This window comes from Amblyomma mixtum, chromosome 8 (assembly GCF_055824585.1).
Source record: "Amblyomma mixtum isolate Tamu chromosome 8, ASM5582458v1, whole genome shotgun sequence".
NCBI classification, from domain to species: Eukaryota; Metazoa; Arthropoda; class Arachnida; order Ixodida; family Ixodidae; genus Amblyomma; species Amblyomma mixtum.
The window spans coordinates 109,788,790-109,808,729 of NC_143019.1; positions in this window are offsets into that span (position 1 = coordinate 109,788,790).

Below are 19,940 nucleotides of genomic sequence, written 5' to 3' on the forward strand. Positions count from 1 at the left end.
GTGGAGCTTACGGTACAGCCAGCTATAGAAAGAACAAGTATAGGTGTAACGTTAAGAGACCTGAAGAGGGCAGAGTGGGTGAGGGAACAAGCGCGAGTTTATGATATCCTAGTTGAAATCAACAGGAAGAAATTCGCTTCGGCAGGGCACATAATACCAACGCAAGATAACCGCTGGTCCTTAATGGCAAAAGAGTGGATTACATGAGAAGGCAAGCGCACGCAGCAGTGGGCGGCAGAAACTTAGGTTTGCGGATCAAATTAAGAAGTATGCGCGGATACGGTGTCCCTGAGCTGGCAAAGGAGAGGGTGATTTGGAGGGCCATGGGAGAGGCCTTTACCCTGCTGTGGACGCAGTCAGGCTGATGATGATTCATCATCATCATCATCAACCTGACTACACCCACTGCAGGGCAAAGGCCTCTCCCATGTCTCTCCAATTAACCCTGTCCTTTGTCAGTTGCCGCCACTGTATCCCCGCAAACTTCTTAATCTCATCCGCGCACCTAACTTTCTGCCGCCCCTGCTACGTTTGCTTTCTCTTGGAATCCACTCCGCTACCCTTAAGGACCAGCGGTTATTTTGCCTTCGCATTACATGCCCTGCCCAAGCCCATTTCTTCCTCTTGATTTCAACTAAGATGTCATTAACCCGCGTTTGTTCCCTCACCCACTCCGCCCTCTTCCGATCTCTTAACGTTACATTTATCATTTTCCTTTCCATAGCTCGCTGCGTTGTTCTTAATTTAAGCTGAACCCTCTTTGTTAGCCTCCACGTTTCTGCCCCATAGGTGAGTACCGGTAGGATACAGCTGTTGTATACTTTTCTCTTCAGGGATATTGGTAAGCTACCATTCATGATCTGAGAGAACCTGCCCTACGCGCTTCACCCCATTCTTATTCTTCTAGTTATTTCCCTCTCATGATCCGGATCTGCGGTCACTACCTGCCCTAAGTAGACATATTCTCTTACTACTTCCAGCACCTCGCTACCAATTGCGAACTGCTGTTTCCTTGCTAGGCTGTTTAACATTACTTTGGTTTTTTGCATGTTAATTATTAGCCCCACCGTTCTGCTCAGCCTGTCTAACTGATTGATCATGCTTTGCAGTTCTTCTCCTGAGTGGCTTAGCAAGGCAATGTCATCAGCGAATCGCAAATTACTCAGGTATTCTCCATTAACTCTTATCCCCAAATGTTCCCATTCCAGTTCCCGGAATACCTCCTGTAAGCAGGCAGTGAAGAGCACTGGCGAGATCGTGTCTCCCTGCCTGACACCTTTCCGTATTGGAATTTTATTGCTGACTTTATGGAGAACTATATTAGCTGTGCAATCGTTATAAATATCTTCCAATATTTTCACATAACACCCTTCTACACCCTGATTCCGCAATGCCTGCATGACAGCTGAAGTTTCCACTGAGTCAAATGCTTCCTCGTAATCAATGAAGGCTATATATAGGGGTTGGTTATGATTATGATGAGATTATATGCCAGCAATGTACTATAATTATTTTCGCCTTTAACGTTACTAAAGCATTGTTAATTTCCGGTACACATTTGGTGCGAAAGCATTGCTGCTGTGGCCAACTGCAAGTAAAAGGGTGTGTTAAGAAGTATCCAGCCCGAAGCGGTGGAAAATGCACTCTGCAATCCTCCCTCTGTTAGCACTCTAATCAGCCACCTACAACCCTACCCCCCCTTAGCTAGTGGGGTGAACACCACACACCACCATCACCTATGCAAGGGCCTTCCCACACCTTCCATTCCCATCGCCCAGCATTGCTTTCCAAAACAAAATCCGCCATCTACTAAGAACCTCGAGAGTGCATCCATTCAGTAGAAAGCCACTAAGCAGCGCTACGAAGAAGCGATTGTAAAATTTAACTCAAAAAGATGCAGTGGCAAACCAAACAGCACTTGAGAAGCACCAGCCACCTTGCTGGCCCAAAACTATCCACCCCCCACTAAGAGGTTGCACCTACCTGTATCAAAGACATTATCGAGGGTAAATCCTACTCCTTTTGCTTCAGTGTCACATAAGATGTGTGATCATCTTGTATTTTTGTTGCTTCAATTTTTCATCACCAAATTAGAACAGTGAATGTTTGCACTCGTTCACAATATCAGTAATATCTATTTTGAGGCCCTTATCTGGTATGAGGCCTCCCAGTGATCTATGAATGTAAAGTAGAGAATGGGCAATTCCACATAGTTGGCCTGAACTAATTTACTCTATCGCGTCATACACTTAATGCGGATTTTAAGTGTACCTCCACTCTTTTTTAATAGTCGCCTATAGGCGATTTTCCTTCGGAACGTTCGGAACATTGATAAGATTTTTCGGAATGAGACCAAATTCTCGACCATCGTACGGAGTACAGATGTTGATAGAAAAAGTTATGGACCAGAATAAACCGTGCTTATATGGTAATGCAGTGCTTATGACTTCTTGAAGCTGCATGCGTTTCAGGTTTAATTACTTTATGGCGTCACTTCCGGCGGCGGCATATAAATGTAGCTGCAGAAGCCGTCACAGCAACCGAGGCAGCATACGCACGCAGCTCATGACGAGACGCATGTTTTATGCGTGGCTGCGGCAGGGCCCCTTTTCAGTAGTGTTCAGTGGCCTCATTGCCTCTTTGGACCCAAAATATGGGCTTGATGGCGGCCAAAAAAGGCGAGGCAAGAGTCGCTAGCTGAGATACCAGTGACAAATATACCGTGTGCTGATAATATTGCTACGGGGTAGTTCCGCTTGGGATTGCAGACAGCAGCCACGGAAAACAGGGCTTTCAAACCACAGGCGTTTACTGCAGGCACCAGCCGACACTGCTCGACCGTCGTCTTCTTCATAAACTCATGAGCTTCTTCTTCTTCCTTCCTTATGCATGCACCACCTAATGCAACACTACCCCATCGGCTGAAAAGCACCGTCCCGGTGCGTACTAGCGTCGAAACCAGGGTCCGTGTAGTACGGCTTGAGGCGTGCGACATGGACCGTCTCGGTGCGAGGTGTAGAGTTATGGCGTGCGAGATGCAAGGGCGCAATTTCGTATGTCACTGGAGTCACTTGTCGTAAAACACGGTAGGGGCCTGTATAACGGGGCAAAAGTTTTTCCGAGAGGCCAACGCGGCGAGCTGGGGTTCAAAGCAGCACGAGAGAGCCGCAAGAATACTGGCTGTTGCGATGACAGGAGTCATAGCGACGTTTCTGGGTGTGCTGGGAGGTGGTGGTGGTGAAAACTTTTAATTACTGAAGTAGAGTTTGGGAGCCACAGAGTGGCCCCGCTACATGGTCGGCGCCCCTAGTCCGGGACACCGCATGACAATGCCCCGTCTCTAGCCCGTTTCACCAGAGCCCTTTGGGACTCAAGCGAGGAGAAGTTGAGAAGGGCAGTCTCCCATGCCTCTCCGGAAGGGGTAGGGGAAGGGGGGAGGTGGGGATTTTGAGTACAAGCCCACACCATGTGGAAGATATCACAGGTCTCCCCACAGTGTGGGCATCGCCCATCCGTGTTAGTATCGTAATGCTTTAAGATTGCAGGACAGAGTAGAGTACCTGTCTGCAGGTGCCTTAAAGTTCGCTCCTCCGTCTTACTCAGCCCCTTTGCAGGGGCCGGGAAAAGGCGGTGGATGTCGCTATAATGCGTTATAATTTCCTTGAATCGTAGCAACGGCTGGTTAGTCTCCGAGCCAGAAGAGCTGGGATGAGGAGCCCGGTGAGTAAGCGCTCGGGCAGCCGCGTCAGCGGCCTCATTACCTCTTAAGCCCTGGTGGCCAGGAGCCCAAATGATTCTTTTGGGTGTTGGATCAGTGGCAGTCCGTCTTAGATTGCAAGCAGCTAAGGGGGAGATCTCCCCTGCCAAGTAATGATCACATGCTTTTCGGGAGTCAGTAATGATGATTCTCGAATTGGCGTCGGCGGCAGCAAGCGCTATCGCTACTTCCACGGCTCGCATTGAATTCGGGGCTCGAAAAGAGAGTCCATCAACGTGCATTTCCTGGTGAACGACAGCGGCCGTGTAAAATCCCGTGGGCGATGGGCCTGCTACGTCTACATAATATACACCGGGTCGGGAGCCGTGTTGTCTCTCAAGAGCCCGAGCCCGCGCTGGGAGGCTGTGAGTCGGTTGCGAGCAACAACGCGGGCAGCATCAGCTCGGGCTATGGCGTCACGGGCATATGAGCTGGCAGTGGCGACTGAAGGGAGCAGGCTGTCAAAAGGCAGCAGAGGGTCACGGCCGTATAGAAGATAGAAGGGGGAGTAGCCGGAAATGTTGTGACGCGACGAATTATATGCAAATGTCACAAATGGCAGCGTGATGTCCCAGTCGCGGTGGTCCTCAGAAACGTACATAGACAGCATATCAGTCAGTGTCCGGTTAAGGCGTTCGGAAAGCTCGTTCGTCTGCAGATGGTAGACAGTCGTGAAAAAATGACGAACGGTGCACAACCGTAGGATCTCGTCGGCTATACGCACAAGAAAGCAACGGCCACTCTCGGTGAGCAGTTGGCGGGGAGCTCCATGGACGAGTATAACGTCGTTGAAGAGGAAAGCAGCGACATCGGTTGCACAACTGGTTGGTATTGCTGGTGTCACCGCGTAGCGTGTTGTGTAATTAGTGGCCACCGCAATCCATTTGTTCCCCGATGCGGAGAGTGGAAAAGGCCCTAGAAGATCCAGACCCACTCGAGAAAATGGGCCTATGGGGATGTCGATCGGCTGCAGAAGTCCAGCTGGTAAAACTGATGGTGCTTTCCGGCGTTGACAGCGGTCACAAGCAGCCACGTAGCGGCGGACTGCGCGGTATAGGACTGGCCAACAGAACCGACGTCGCACACTGTCGTATGTGCGAGAGACGCCTAGATGACCCGCTGTCGGAACGTCGTGAAGCTGTTCAAGGACGGCAGTGCGTAGGTGCTGAGGGACGACTAGTATAAGGTCGGGGCCATCAGGTCGCATATTGTGCCGGTATAAGGTGCCGTCGTGGAGCACAAACAAACGAAGGGCAGGGTCATGGCGATCGGCGCAGAGGCAATTGATAATTTCGCGAAGCTGAGTGTTCTGGCGTTGCTCACGGCGAATGCTGGAAAAGTGAGAAATAGAGAGCGCGCAATCGTCATTGTCACATTCAGGTTGGCTTGGCGGGTCGACTGGATGTCGGGACAGGCAATCGGCGTCTCGATGCAACTGGCCAGACTTATAAACTATTGAAAAATTGTACTCCTGAAGGCGCAAGACTCAACGTCCAAGGCGGCCAGTAGGGTCTTTGAGTGTAGAAAGCCAGCACAAGGCGTGGTGGTCAGTGACTACTGTGAATGGCCGCACATACAAGTAAGAGCGGAACTTCGTAATGGCCCAGACTAGGGCTAAGCACTCACGTTCAGTGATGCAATAATTCTGTTCGGCCCCAGAGGGGAGTCGGCTGGCATAGGCGATGACGCGGGGGGGGGGCCGAGCGGACGTTGTGCGAGAACGGCACCAATTCCATGACCTCTTGCGTCAGTGCGTACTTCTGTGGGTTCCGATGGATTGAAGTGAGCCAACACTGGTGGACGGGTGAGGTGGGCAATAAGAGCGGCGAAGGCGGCCGAGTGTTCGTGGCCCCAGGAAAAGGAGACCTCTTTTTTCAGAAGCTGCGTGAGTGTACGGGCGATTTCCGCGAAGTATGGTACAAATCGCCGGAAGTATGAGCAAAGTCCAAGGAAGCTACGCACGTCGCTGATAGATTTCGGTATAAGAAAACCACTTACAGCGCGAATTTTGTCGGGGTCCGGCTGGATGCCATGGGTGTTGACCAAATGTCCTAGGACCTTGAGTTCCCGGCGACCAAAGCTACACTTCTTGGAGTTCAACTGAAGGCCAGCTCGTCGTAAGACGCCAAGAATAGCCGAAAGACGATGGAGGTCGCCCACGAAGGTTGATAAAAATACGATGACGTCATCGAGGTAGCACAGACATGTGGTACATTTGAACCCGCGTAGTAAGGAGTCCATCATGCGCTCGAAGGTCGCAGGGGCATTACATAAGCCGAAAGGCATCACCTTGAATTGGTAGAGTCCATCCCGGGTGACAAAAGCCGTCTTCTCACGATCTCTTTCGTCAACAGAGATCTGACAATATCCACAACGGAGATCGATGGAGAAGTAGTTGGCACCATGCAGGCAGTCTAGGGCGTCATCGAGCCTAGGAAGAGGGTACAGGTCTTTCTTTGTGATCTTGTTGAGGTGTCCATAATCTATGCAAAACCTCAGCTGTTGTCTTTCTTTTTGACAAGTACTACCGGAGACGCCCAGGGGCTGCTCGACGGCTCAATAATGTTGCTGGCCAACATTTGTCCACATGTTCCTGAATGATCCGGCGTTCTGAAAGAGCAACTCTGCGAGGCCGTCGGTGGGTACAGGGCGGGCATCTCCAGTATCGATGCGATGTGTGACGACGGACGTTTGGCCCAGGGATCCGTGACCGAAATCAAAAATGGCGCTGTACGACCGCGCCTCGAAAGGCCGGCAAGGGCACTGGCATATTCGGGACGCAGGTCGGAGGCAACCATGGCTGAGATGCGGTCCTCCGGACTATGTGACGGGGCAGGTTGTGCAGGTACCTCGGCGTCACCGTCGGACAGCAGTGCAGAAATAGTAAATGTGGACAAACGTGACAGCTCGGCAACGTAAATGCCCTCCTGGTTGAACTTGCGAAGACATGCTGAAGTTCAGTACGGGAATGTAGGTGAGGTTGGTCTCGACGTGTACAGTGTTATGAGTAGGGCCCGGAAATTTAGGCACTAAAAAACCCCGAAATAGGCAGGCATGTAGGCTCTAAAAAACACTGAAATAGGCTCTATGAAGCAAAAATAGGCGCTTTGAATAATACTCTTTATTCAGAAGTACAATATTTATAAGTCAAGCATGGAGCGTACGGAGTCCTCAACTGAAGCAATAAAGCACATTCTCAGGTTTTCGAGCGTGAAGCTGCTTCGGTTTTCGCTAAGCATAGTTTTGTACCTTAAAAGGCTTCTTTGGACATCGCATGAACTTAGTGGCGCGAACCTAAAACGTGAGAGTTGATAAAGGCTAAGGCCTTCAGGTGATGTGCCCGTATCGTCTCCGCGTAGAAAGACTCTGATTTGGGAAATTGTTTGTAGGCATCTATTTTTTTCTACCACTTGTTGCATCATCGTAGAAGCAGTGGCGCCCTTTTCTTCCATTCTCCGAAGTGCTACGGTACTTCTGCCACTTCCTTCAGCGATTCATCTATTGAGAGTCCAGCCTTTTCCAACTTTGTCATTCTTTCCGTCAATGTTGAGAAGATTGCACTAATGTATCTCAGGTCTCTTTCCAAACTCGCCTCTTGCTACACTTCGAGATAAACACTTCGTTACACTACGTTCAAGTTACAATTCGAGAAAAACGTTCGGCGAGACCCGCGCCTTTCCTGCGTGCATCGGCGCGTGCCTTTCACCATACATAGACATATGTCTCAAAATTGAAAAACGTCACCGAGGACCGAAGTGCCGGATTTAGGCATTTATAGGCAAAAATTGCGGTTAAATAGGTAGCATTTCCTAAAAAGCGACAAAAAGGCAGGCAAGGGCAAAAATCCCTCGTTTAGGCATTTATAGGCATTTTTAGGCCAATGCCTAAATTTCCGGGCCCTAGTTATGAGGTAGGGCGATGTTGTGTTGTAGAGTGACGTCGGTGATGGGGTTGATAAAGTAGTCGCCGTCAGGGAGGGAGGGAAAAGGTGACATGGCCACGTATACTGCCACCTCGGGAGGGAGGCGAGTAAATGTACTGGAGCGGAGGCGAGGCTGGGAATGGTCAGTACTAGGGTCGTGAACACAATGGGGCAGGGCTAGGCGCAGAAGTCCGGAGGAACAGTCGTTGAGAGCGGAATGGGCTGTTAAAAAGTCTAGGCCTAAAATGACGTATTGAGGACAAGTAGTAAGGACGGCGAATAGCACAGGGACGTGGTGGCCGGCGATGCAAACGCGCGCAGTGCACATTCCGCTGATGGTAGCAGTGTTTCCATCAGCAACACGAACTGTAGAGGTGTTAGTGGGCGTAAGAACTTTTTTGAGGCGCTGGCGGAACGACGAACTGAGGACTGAAAAAATCTCTGCCTCACCCGTAACCGAGAGTAGAGTAAGCGTGAAATGTTTACGGGCATAACACATCGCTTGTAGATGGTACTAGTGAAAATCTTGAAATGGGTCTAGTGTTCGTTGTCGGCAGGGTAGGGGCGAGCAGTCTTCTTCTGTGGCGTATCACTCGCAAAGCGATCGCTTTCCGCAAGACGCTTACTACCTCTCGTTTTATCAGGCTCCACTGCTCGGCTTAAGCAGCTGTGACGGTGGCGGCATTGAAATGCAGGACGATGCAGAAGCGTACGCGGGCACGACGAGACGCAGGCCTGACAAGAATGCATATGCAGCGCGTTCGAATATTCCGCGAGCGTGTATACATCTGCCTGCCAGAGGGGGAAACGGCATGACCTGAAGGCCCAGCGGCCGGTCTTCTACATGCGTGAGTGTAGGACCGTAGCGCCATCCTTGGAGAGGGCACGAAAGCAGTTTTCTGCCGAAAGCCCTTCTCGCTCTGGAGCTCCCCTCTTTCTCTAAGTGGCCTTCTCTCAAAGCCCCTAACAGATCACGTATGACAACGAAGTGTACCGTGGCAAGTATGTGCTTTTTGCACGCGTTATTAGAAATCGGAAATTATTCCGTGCATTATCAAATGCACAGCTCGAGTGATATCTTGATGAACATCGAGAAGACACTTGCAGCAGTTATTTTTTGTGACTCGTTTGAAGAGCAACCGGCGCTTGTATGCCGGTCCCGTAGGAGGGCTTAGAGAGTCTTGTTGAATCTCGTTAAACCTCGTACTGTGCACGGATGTTCTCGTTTCAGTGCCCGGATGATTGGGGATTCAGTGCCCGGATGTTGGCTCTGGGTCTCAGCGTGACGTCATCACACTGCCGACAACGGGAGCTAAAAGCATTTCATGTTTAATATGGGCTCCAGTGTCAATGAGAGCGGGCACAGGGACTCTATCTACGAGGACATTGATCAGGTTGCGGCGTGGTGCGATGGTCGAAACACAGTTGGCTGTCCGGGTGGGTAACACAGCGTCACGTCCGGGCGCTGCGTTGCCTAGTTTCCCGAGTAGGGGTCTTGGTACGTTGGGAACAAGCTGCGGCGAGGAGTAGGTAATCGGGAACGGTGGGCTTGTGGCGATGGCGAACGGCTAGGACGACGGACTTGCTCAATGTTTTCGGTACGAAGCTGTGCTGGGGTGACAGAAACGCTCCGTGGGGCATAATAGTCATGGCGGACGGGGCTGTGGCAGGGGTGAGAGGGGGGAGCGGCTGCTGCAATAGCGGCTGCTGCAATAGCGGGACGTATGGCCAGCCCGACAGCAGACGAATCAAATAGGCCTGTCGTCAGATGTGCGCCACTCCGCAGGTTTGCGGGCGGTGTAGCGCGGTGTGTAGGGCGGGGTTGTTGTAGCAGCAGCAACCATTGTTATTCGCTGTGGTGCGTGGGTGGCGTGGTATGATTGCAAACGAGGCCCACATTCGTGAATTCTTGGCGGACAACAGCCTGTATCATAGCTATTGTTGCCTCTGCAGGAGGTGACGCAAGTGGAACAGCAGTCAAGGCCTCGATTTCCCTGCGGACGATGGTAGTGAGGTTATTCTGACTTGAAGGCTGTTGCAAAGTGAGCGGATCTTCGCATGAGGATGAAGTCGCCGTGTGGGAAAGGCGCGCAAACCAATGAACGATGCGGTGCTGCTTCGCCTGTTCGAAACGGCGACACACTTGCAGGACTGAGTCCACCGTAGAGCAGTCTTTGCAGATAAGTATATTGAATGCGTCATCGGCGATACCCTTAAGTATATGGCCCACTTTATCAGCTTCGGTCATGGAGGTGTTGACCTTTCGACACAGAGCGAGGACGTCCTGTATGTAGGCGAGGTATGATTCGGTTGACGACTGAGCGCGAGTAGCCAGGTCGTTTTTGGCTGCGAGAGTTCGCCCAATTGGCTTGCCGAACAAGTACTGAAGTTTTTGTTTGCAGATGTCACAAGTAGGCATCTCCTGTTCGTGGTTGGTAAACTAGGTCTTCGCAGTTCCCGCTAGATAAAAGATGTTTGCAAGCATTATGCTAGCATCCCACCGGTTATTCTTGCTGCACCTTTCGCATTCGTCGAGGCAATCTTCAACATCCGTCTTGTCTTCGCCGTTAAAAATAGGCGGATGGCGGATTTTGGTTAAGTCCATGTGGGCAGCTTGAGTGTCCGGAGCGGGGGATGCGTCCTGGGAAGCCATGCTTACTGTGGCAGTCGGTGGGGTGAGCTCGGGGAGATGGCGTCCACTGCGCAAATCCAGGTTTCTGGAGCGGAAATACGAGGAGCTGTGGCCAGGGAGATCGAAAGCACGTCCACCAAACGGAACTACCCCGCACCTCCACCAAGATGTTACGGGGTAGTTCCACTTCTGATTGCAGAGAACGGACACGGAAAACAGGGCTTTCAAACCACAAACGTTTACTGCAGGCAGCAGCCGACACTGCTCGACCGTCGTCTTCTTCACAAACTCATGAGCTTCTTCTTCCTTCCTTATGCATGCACCGCCTAATGTAACAATATTTTTATCATTCCGACGCGATGTTTCAGGAGATAACTCCATTCTGATCGTGCTAGTAAGCTTTTCAGTGTGAACGGTACTGATCAATATTTGAATGGAAGAATGAGAAGATGCATGTGAGAGAGGTGCATAAACAAAGCACGCGAAACAGTGGTGACTGCGAGCGCGTTAGAATTCCTTCTTATCTCTCTTAGCGCTGTTTGTTGCCATGATTTTTAAACGTAACTGCATCTCCTTCTACGTTCGAAATTTGAGAACCGTACATAAGATCATCCAGGCGGTATTACTCAGACTCGGTCGCGCGTTGACGTAGGTGAACTCAACGGTAAGAAAGTTTTGATAAATGCTATGTTCAAGACACATGCAGCTGACGCACGTGCATTATATTGACCTTTGCGCCTGTTTCTGTCTACATTCTTCACAATCGCATCTAAGCATGCTGCCTTGCCTGCAGCGCATTTCTAAGAATTCCGGGTAACACTGTATCCGGATTCCGCATACACTGTGCTTTTTTTGCGATAACGAGAGTTGCGAATTTAATTTTAACGAATACGCACACGCAGCCAACATTGTCAATAAATTTATGTGCAGGTACAGTCATTTCGCGCAAGCATAAATATGATAAGGAAAATCTGAAGTATCTACCACAGCTACCGATGTGCATCGCATGAATCGTTTAAACATGAAATATCGGGCGGTGATACATAGTTGCCTAAATATCCGGCTGCTCAGGTTGATGGTGGACAGCTTTTTGCTCTTTCATCTTTCTCTGTAGTTTTTTTTTATTTGCTCTGTTCCTTTTTCCTCACACAGAAAGGAGACCAGGGAGTAAATGCTCACGGCCCGGCGCACGCTTGTGACAATGCATCATATTCGGCAGTGAGTATATCACACACTGCAAATTGTAAAATTGAAGAAATGGGCTGCACAATTTGGTGGGGCTTCGGTACAAATGTGTTCGCACTTTAAGCTTAGAATGCTTACATATTTTCAAATATTTGACATATTCAATAAGAAGTATCTAAATATTAAATGCAACTTATAATCTGTAACACGTATACTTGCGGGACTTCCATAACGGCACCTGGCAATATATTCTCGGGCATTCATGCATACATATTGAACATTACAGCAGCATATATGAACAGAGTATAGCCCGGCCTTTGTTTAAAACAGAGGTTACATGGTTCGGAGCTTTCTTCGTCACGCCACCGCGGTGGCTTTGTGGTTATCGTGCTCGGCTGCTCACCCGAAAGATGCGAGTGTGATTCCGGCCGCGGGTATAGATTGTTGTCCGCCATGTGCCTTGTTAGAATCGCTGACACAACACACTCCTATCTTGCGTCCCAATTGCCTCAACCAGAGATAAACCTTTCCTAAGGTCGTCCGTAGCTGCAGTTTCAGACGGCCATACTTTCTATAAACAGCTAACAGCTGTATGGTTCCGAAGCAATAGCGCTAGTGGCATAGATTTTTCACTAGCTGGCAATAAGCGCCGCTTTGGGTTTGTATAGACGCTCATAGAAGACGTAGACATAGCTGATATCCTTGACGGCGACAGCCGTATTCGTACGGGTGAGCAATAAGAGAAGGAATAGCTGCTACAAGCTTCATTTTTCTACAGTGTTCTTCGGGAGGCTGTGTATTTTGAACGTAGGTCTGCTCTTGTCTGAGTCATGGTATTATTTGTTTTTCGTCCGGCGTCTGCGTCTCATCCATAAAAATTAAAACGTAGAGAGAAAGCGAGGCAAATGCAAGGGCTACGGTTGACAGGTGGCAGGTGCAGAGACCCGAATTACTCTAAATACAACCTACCAGGAGGAGACTTTACACAGACGGCGGCGCCGTACAGTCGTCCACACACCTGTCTAAACGGCATGAGCAGCGCCCTGTATTGCACAGTCTTTGTGAAAAGTAACCAGGCTGCCGCGAAGGTCGTGGGTGCCAGCGCGCGGCCGCACGGCGACGTCCCGTTCGCTGGCGCTTGCCGTCGCTTGTCAACGACGAGGGTACAGCAGTTCACGTAATTTCGCACCTCGACTCTCGCTCTTTTATTGGTAAAAGCGAGGCCGGTATGATGTACGTGCTGCGCTTTCACGTGTTCGGAATACAGTTGTGCCTAGCGAGAGCGCTCAGTTTAACTACTGTGCTGTTCGCTCTTTACGGGCAACTGCGTTGAAGCGGACGGGGGTCGCGGTTTTTTCTGTATAATTATGCGTGCTTACGTTCTGTGCACCGCTGCTGAAGCGTATCAGCAGCCTAGTGCTTTACTGCGCGTTTGATGTGTCTGTAAACTAAAACAGGGTAATGGACGTCAAAATTTAATAATGGTGTTCCAGGAGCGTTCGGAGGCAATTAACGTTAGGGGCATGCTAAAAGCAACAAACAAAAAAAACTTGCGGTGGTTCTGATACCGTGAGGTCGTGTTATTCGCCTCTGGGGAGAATATGCTAGGTTTATGAGAAAGTGTTGCCCCGAAATAATTGAATGTGCCCTTTGTTAAAATCCACGATTTGTGCCTAATGCTTGAGCGTGAGGAAGGCTTCATCACAGTTTGTTTCTTGAAAAAGAAAAACTTTTCCACAAGCAAATCGCAGAAATTATTACAAGAAAGCACAGCACAGATTTATACCCAGCGTTACTATAAAGGCCAGCAGAAAGGTTTTGCACATATAAAAAAGAGATAAGTGGGCTTGACAGGGCTAACAAGCTTCCCCATATTTCTGCTCTCGAGCAGCGTAAAGTGGCAGTAGGGAAGGCACCCCGGAAAAAGCCTATTTTAGCTTCGAAGGCCGTTACCCTGCGTTATTTACAGATTAATAAAGCTCGCGGAAACCGCTGTTTTGCTCATCCATTTCAGTAGTAGTGCACAAAACTAAGCACGCATAATCAGATAGCGAAAAATGCGAATTATATTCGCTTCAGGGCTATCAGCCAAAAGTGCTGTCGCTCTGGAAACGTGAAAGCACAGCCTGGATATCATACGCGTCTAGTTTTTGCATCCAAAGAACGAGAGTGAAGGTGCGAAATTACTTCACCTGCTGTACCCTCGAAAAAGACTATCGCCAGTAAGCGGCAGCGATTGCAACGCTGCTCCACTGCCGCACTCCCGCTTCTACGGCGTTCGCAGCAGCCTGGTTACTTTTGGCAACGACTGCACATTTATGCCGGTCCTCGCTATCTGGATAAACCGTAATAACCTTTCAAGACATGAAAATTTAAACGCGATCACTGCAAATGTGCATGAGCGATAAGGTATTGTTTCGGTCCGAAGACCACATTTAAATAACACCAGCACAATTCCCGTTCTGTAGCTCGAGCGCTCCACAGAGGACTGCGCACGATTGTACTGTTTTCACATTCGTGTCCCTACTAATTCTACCGCATTATAACACCACCCGTCGCTTCTCACGACACACCAACTGGGGCTTCAAACAGTCTCTGACGTACAGTTTTCGTCTTCATCATGCTCGCAATGCTATTGCATTACAATGCCCATTAGGAACCAAGTCAACCTTGGGCACGTGATATATCCGGTACTATGCACCACGTGTTTACAGGGGCATTACTGAAAACTATTACTAAAAAATGGAGAGAAGATATGAGAACAATCGCCGTCACAATCTACAGTTCGCTGCAGAAAATTACGTGTTGAGAATACAATTGGACGAATTCGAAAAGCACGCCAGAGTAGCTAAAGAGGCGCAGAAAGAGGTTGGGTCTGAGAATTAAAACGCAGAAAATTAACAGTTTACAAACCAACTCCAAAGCGAACAGCAGTTTACGATGTGCAGCGAAGTAATGACAGTTAAAAGCGAAAACACCTACTTAGAGCGCATGGTGACCACAGTGCCGGATCATTAGGAGCGGCATTAAGTCAGGTTGATAGTTCAGATGAAAATTTGGTAGAGATAATGTGGTGGGGGAAAGGGTGGAGGGCAGGCCTGTGTTCCTGCAGTGAGCACGGCTAGGCTGGCAATGATCGCGAAATGTTAATTATACCGAGTGAAACACTGTGTGGCTAGCTTCCCTGTCTTTGTGGCGGAGGGGACGGTAGCGTATGTTGTTGCTAGGTGGAGATTTTTGGTATCATGTCAGATATGTTGTGCAGAGAACAAAGTAAGCAGTGCGTTGCTACAATTTATTAAAAGTCCGCCATTACTCATGAGTTTTTTCGTTTCGAAAGGTCAAAAACTGCGCAAGCATGCCTCGTATTCCTGGGTGACAAAACCAGAATAAAAAATAGAATTAAAAATGAATGCAGCTGTATAGTTTGCGTGCTTAAATATTTGTATTTTAGAAAGAAAAGCTATTCGGCAAAAAGAAAGTGGCAGATGGCACTTCACACGTACGGCTGCTGCTTTTAGACAGTACAATTTGAAAAACTCGTCGCGACGACAGTGTTTGCCACATGGACAGCAATCCGTTTAGAAGAGTGCCCCTTGACAACCAACAGCGTATTAAAGCCATCATGTGACCTTTGACATAAACAACATTTAGTCACAATGAATTGTGACCTGCGCCGATATTTTCATTGCTTAACTTTTCTTCTTATGTTTGCTCATCTTTCCTATACTTTAAGATTCTCATGTGTTTCCCGCGTGCAAAATACTCGTTATGCAGAGTGTTTAATCTCCAATATAGGGCGGTAAATATTAACCACTAAAGGAAAGCTGTGAAAGAGCGTGAGGTCAGTTCCAACTCGGGGTTTCTTTCATTATGTATTCTGAACTCGATTCAGGTAAGCGTTTCGGAATTAATAATGGCTTAAATGACCATACCAAACTTCTACTGGACTGTTTCTATCATTGAAAAACATTTAGCGTGATTCCATAGATATAAGGAATCACAGAAAATACCACATTTCACTATTTCACGTTTAAGTGGATACGTGTCCCACCCGTTATCTGCTTATGGTGGGCAGCAACGAAATACCTCAGCTTTAAAATAAAAATTGCTTAATGGTTATTGGCTCATGGACCAAACTTGGGGATATACACTTAGGTCCTGCTCAACTAAAATAGAGAACATTGCGAAATAAACAACGTAATTTTCGAGCGGCTCAGCGAGGAAATAATGGTAAAAAGTGGTTTAGTTATTTTAGAAAATAAAGGAACTAGGCGAGCCTGTTAAGGCGGTCGGAGTGACAGCGTTGTCCAAAAAGCTATTATTTACTTTTAGAGGTACACTGCAGCAGTTTGGTTCTTCTTAATACCTAAGCGTGATTCGCCGCATAAGATAACCGTTATCACGTTATCACCGTTGATCTGCACTAAACGAATCTGCCGAAGCCCAGGGAAACCAAAGCGTTCGCTCTGAAGACCAGAGAAGCGCACTCTTGAAAACTAATTACCCCCAGAAGTCCCAGCCGAAAGAAAGACAAGATTGTGATCGAGACCGTAATTTCACAGGAGGAATCCAACTGCCACCAGAATGGTGAAGAATGTGTCGGTCTGTGCAGAAGAGAGAACCAAGTCCTCCAAGTCATGATCAGGCGTCAGCACAAAGAAGTAAAGAAATCTACTACCTCCCGTGACAAGGGCAAAGTAGCTATTGTCCTTCTCCCGTATTACAACAGAGAGTGCACGTACCTGCTAGGAGAGAAATCATACAACTCAGGCAGAAAAAATTTGCGGGGCCTTAGCTTAGGTTAAGCCTGGTAGATTGCGAAAGCGAGCGCAGCGCCTCTAACGGAAGGAACGCGGCGCACCGCGTCTAAAGAAGGAACGCAGTGCACCGCGTCTACAGGTCACGCGTAGCTGCCTGCCGCCGCTGCGCGACGACTCGACTTGGTGTCCACCCTGAATACCGTCATTCCCGCCGAGTGGCGCGAGCCCAAGCTCTCCATAAAGAATATGGCACTTCAGAGGATGTGCGCTGAGTGGACGCCGCGTGTGGTCAAGACCGTTCAGTAGCTGTGGCTTACCATCCAACAGCCGCCCCACTTACCCATTTCATAGACCCCCCTTGTACCCCAGAAGAAGCAGAGGAAGCAGCTATAACAATAGCCATTGCCGAAACCAATGCGGGTTATATAGTTAGCGATTCAAAAACAGCCATTCTTAACTTCGCCCGCGGACGCGTCCATCCCCCCGCGTGGCAGATATTGAGAATGTGCACCCTAAATTCCGATAGGCGTATTGAGCTCGTGTGGGTGCTGGCTCTCTCTGGCAATCCTGGAAATCAGGCCGCCGATAACATAGCCCGAGGACTTATTTGTTGGGCAAATGGCGACCGCAGCCGGGATTTCTCGAGGGAGCGGGCACACACGTTCTCAGAACTTACTCAACAAGCACGCGTTGCCCGTCGGCTCTACCCCCCTCCCCCTCCCCATTCCCGCCCATACCATTCCCAACAAATCCTCTGGAGGCGACACCAGACCCGAACTCTTCCTACCCCTCAGCTTCTATCCTACTTCCGCCATGTTTCCTCAGAGTGCACTCTCTGCGGAGAATCGCACGCCACCCTGGGCCACATCCTCTTCGGCTGCCCTGCCGATCCTCCCCCGCAGGGACAGCCCGCCATCGGTACATGGGAGGAATGGGAGGCCCTCCTTGCGTCGCAGGACCCGGACACGCAACTTCGCTGTGTGAACCTGGGTGCCAGTGCCATGGCCCTACGTGGCCTGGACACATACGCGTAATGTGAGGGCTGTAGGTGGCCCTGAGACCTTGCACGGTCGAAACTCGCTTGCGTAATAAAGTTTTCCATCCATCCATCTATTGACTTGGCAGCCCATCTCTCACCCTGGTATGACGTCACGCTATGACGTCACTAGGCATGGCGTGATGTCAGAGGTTATTCTAAATGTCACGCGTGGCTACCGGCCGCCGCTGCGTGACGACTCGACTTGGTAGCCCATCTCACACCCTTGTATGACGTCACGCTATGACGTCACTAGGCATGGCATGACGTCATTGGTCATTCTAAAAGTCATGCGTGGCTATCGGCCGCCACTGCGCGACGACTCGATTGGTAGCCCATCTCTCACCCTGGTATGACGTCAGAGGTCATTCTAAAGGTCAAACGTGACTACCAGGCGCCGCTAGGCGGAACGCCTTTCATGAGTGTAGTATTGCTTTCGCAATAAAAGAAAATGCTTACTGAAGTACTCATACCAAAGAACTGTGCACAAAAGCATATTTGTAAGAGAGAAAATTTGTGAACGCAATTTCTTCGTAAAATTTCACTTCGACAATCAAGATATTGTCAGGCGTGGTTCAGGTCTCTGAAGCAGGAAAACGACAGTACGTTGACAGCGGACGTCGGGCAGTCAGTCGGTCAGCCCAAAAGTGCGAGCGCATCCGCTCCATCGTCCCTTAAGCTTCTTCCCTTCAGAAATCCTGCGCGCTCGAGGTTCAACGGAATGACACTGAAGCGTGTCAGTATCCCCAGGTTTTACGGTTTTGACGCAGTTTTATGGTTTTGACGTTTAGGCAACCGTTAGAAGCGCTCCCTGTTAGTTTCGTTAAGCAATCTTAACTACTCGTTGCATATGTTAGAAAACTTTTAAAGAAAGAATTTGCTACACCTCGAAAAGATTGAACCATTGCGTTTAGTACTTTCATAGAAGTACCATATAATTTTTCAATACTCAAACCTTCTGTCAAAGAATCTTGGACACGGAACAAAGATCATTATTTCCTGGTGACTTCAGTTAGGCTATCTTAATCCACCTCGCGTCATTGGTTTACACTGCTGAATGTTTCCCGAAAGAGAAATTTTTAAAATTAGTTGAAGTAAGGTTTACTTGCCTTCAGCCTTTATAAAGGTCCTTATAAAAAGTTTGAGTAGATGGAACTGCACTGAACTCGGATTTAACAACGACGTGACTGTGGGTCGCCCGAGTACTCGAAGCGCTCTTTAATCCTAATTCGCAACTTCCCCATACGAACTGTGAGTAGACTGCTCTGTGGGAAGATTTTTCTTAAGTCGCTGCTCGTTGCCACTGAGTAAATCACGCACTGAAATTTCGCGCTAATGAAGGCATTGTTTCTGAAAAAAAGAACCTGCTATGCAGGCAATCAAAACTTCAGTCTCACGGCTGCTTTGGAAGACGATCATTGTCTATTGCTGTTTCGAGCGAGCTTTTGCAACAGTAAAAGAGTGACGCTGAAGCGGTCGCGAAAAGCTGCTTATCTGCAGCAGCTTTAGTAATCCCGGGGATCGCAAAAAAACTGCTGATTTCAAGACCAGTTAGGTCAATCACCTGGTGTGATGTATGCCCTTAACTTTTTTTGTATTTTATTTTAATAGTTCTATTTTCCACTTCTTCATGGATTTTCCTGTAGGCAAAGAGGCAAGTTGCTTTTGTTAGCGTGGCGGTAACACCAGCGCTTTCGAAATGGCTAGATGATACGCGCGCGAATTAATCAAATGTTCGCCGACTCTTGAAATATGGGCCGCGTATTTACGAACAACAAGTAGCAAAGCATGCTTTTAGACTCCCAGCAGCGGCAGCACTTCCCGAAATAAAAGATGCATAAAAATCTTAGACCTGGTGCCCTTTTACAGAAGCTGCATATGCCAAACCCGCTGAAGTTTTTTTTTTGTATCGGTTTTAGCATCGCTCCTACGTTGAGAACAGTGATGATAGATACGACAGAAGGGAACAGAAGTGAAAAAAAAAAACGAAACGCTTGTACCAATCATCTTCCAAATCACCGTAAATACTACAGTTCCTTTGCTCAACACTCTTTTTCAGGAAATGCTTCTTTTACTTTCTACGTGTCACATAGAGAGCCAATTTGGCGTCACGAGCGATTGTGAAAATCTCCAGAAGAGCTCAGTTATATCAGCAGTAGGCGGTAGGCTGCGGAAGAAGTGCTGTGCGAAACTAAATACAGGGATTTTGCGAAACTCTAATGAGTCGTACTTGCAAAAGCATATGTTCTATTTAGGTAACTTTGAACGACGTTCGGACACCTAACAACTTAATAACATGGACGCCTGTTGCAGCCTCTATCTCTATTGTCAGCTTCTTTTTGTTAATGCCAGTTATTAAGGAGCAGAAAACAGTAGTTGGGGCTAGCTTTATGCTGATTTAATGAGCACAGCTTTTAGAAGTTAAGGTGGGTGGCAAAGCAGAATCCTCAGTAAACGTACGAATAAACATAAAACCCGACAAAAACAATACAGCAATATTATTGAAGCTGCTAAGAAAAGAATAAAAACGACACAGAGCGGCTAAAGCGGTGATGCTCAACCGCAGCTTGTCAAAAGATAGGTATTAAAATATGCCAGCCAGGTTAGGCCAATTTCTAGAAGCAAGCGTTCCTTGTGAGGAATTA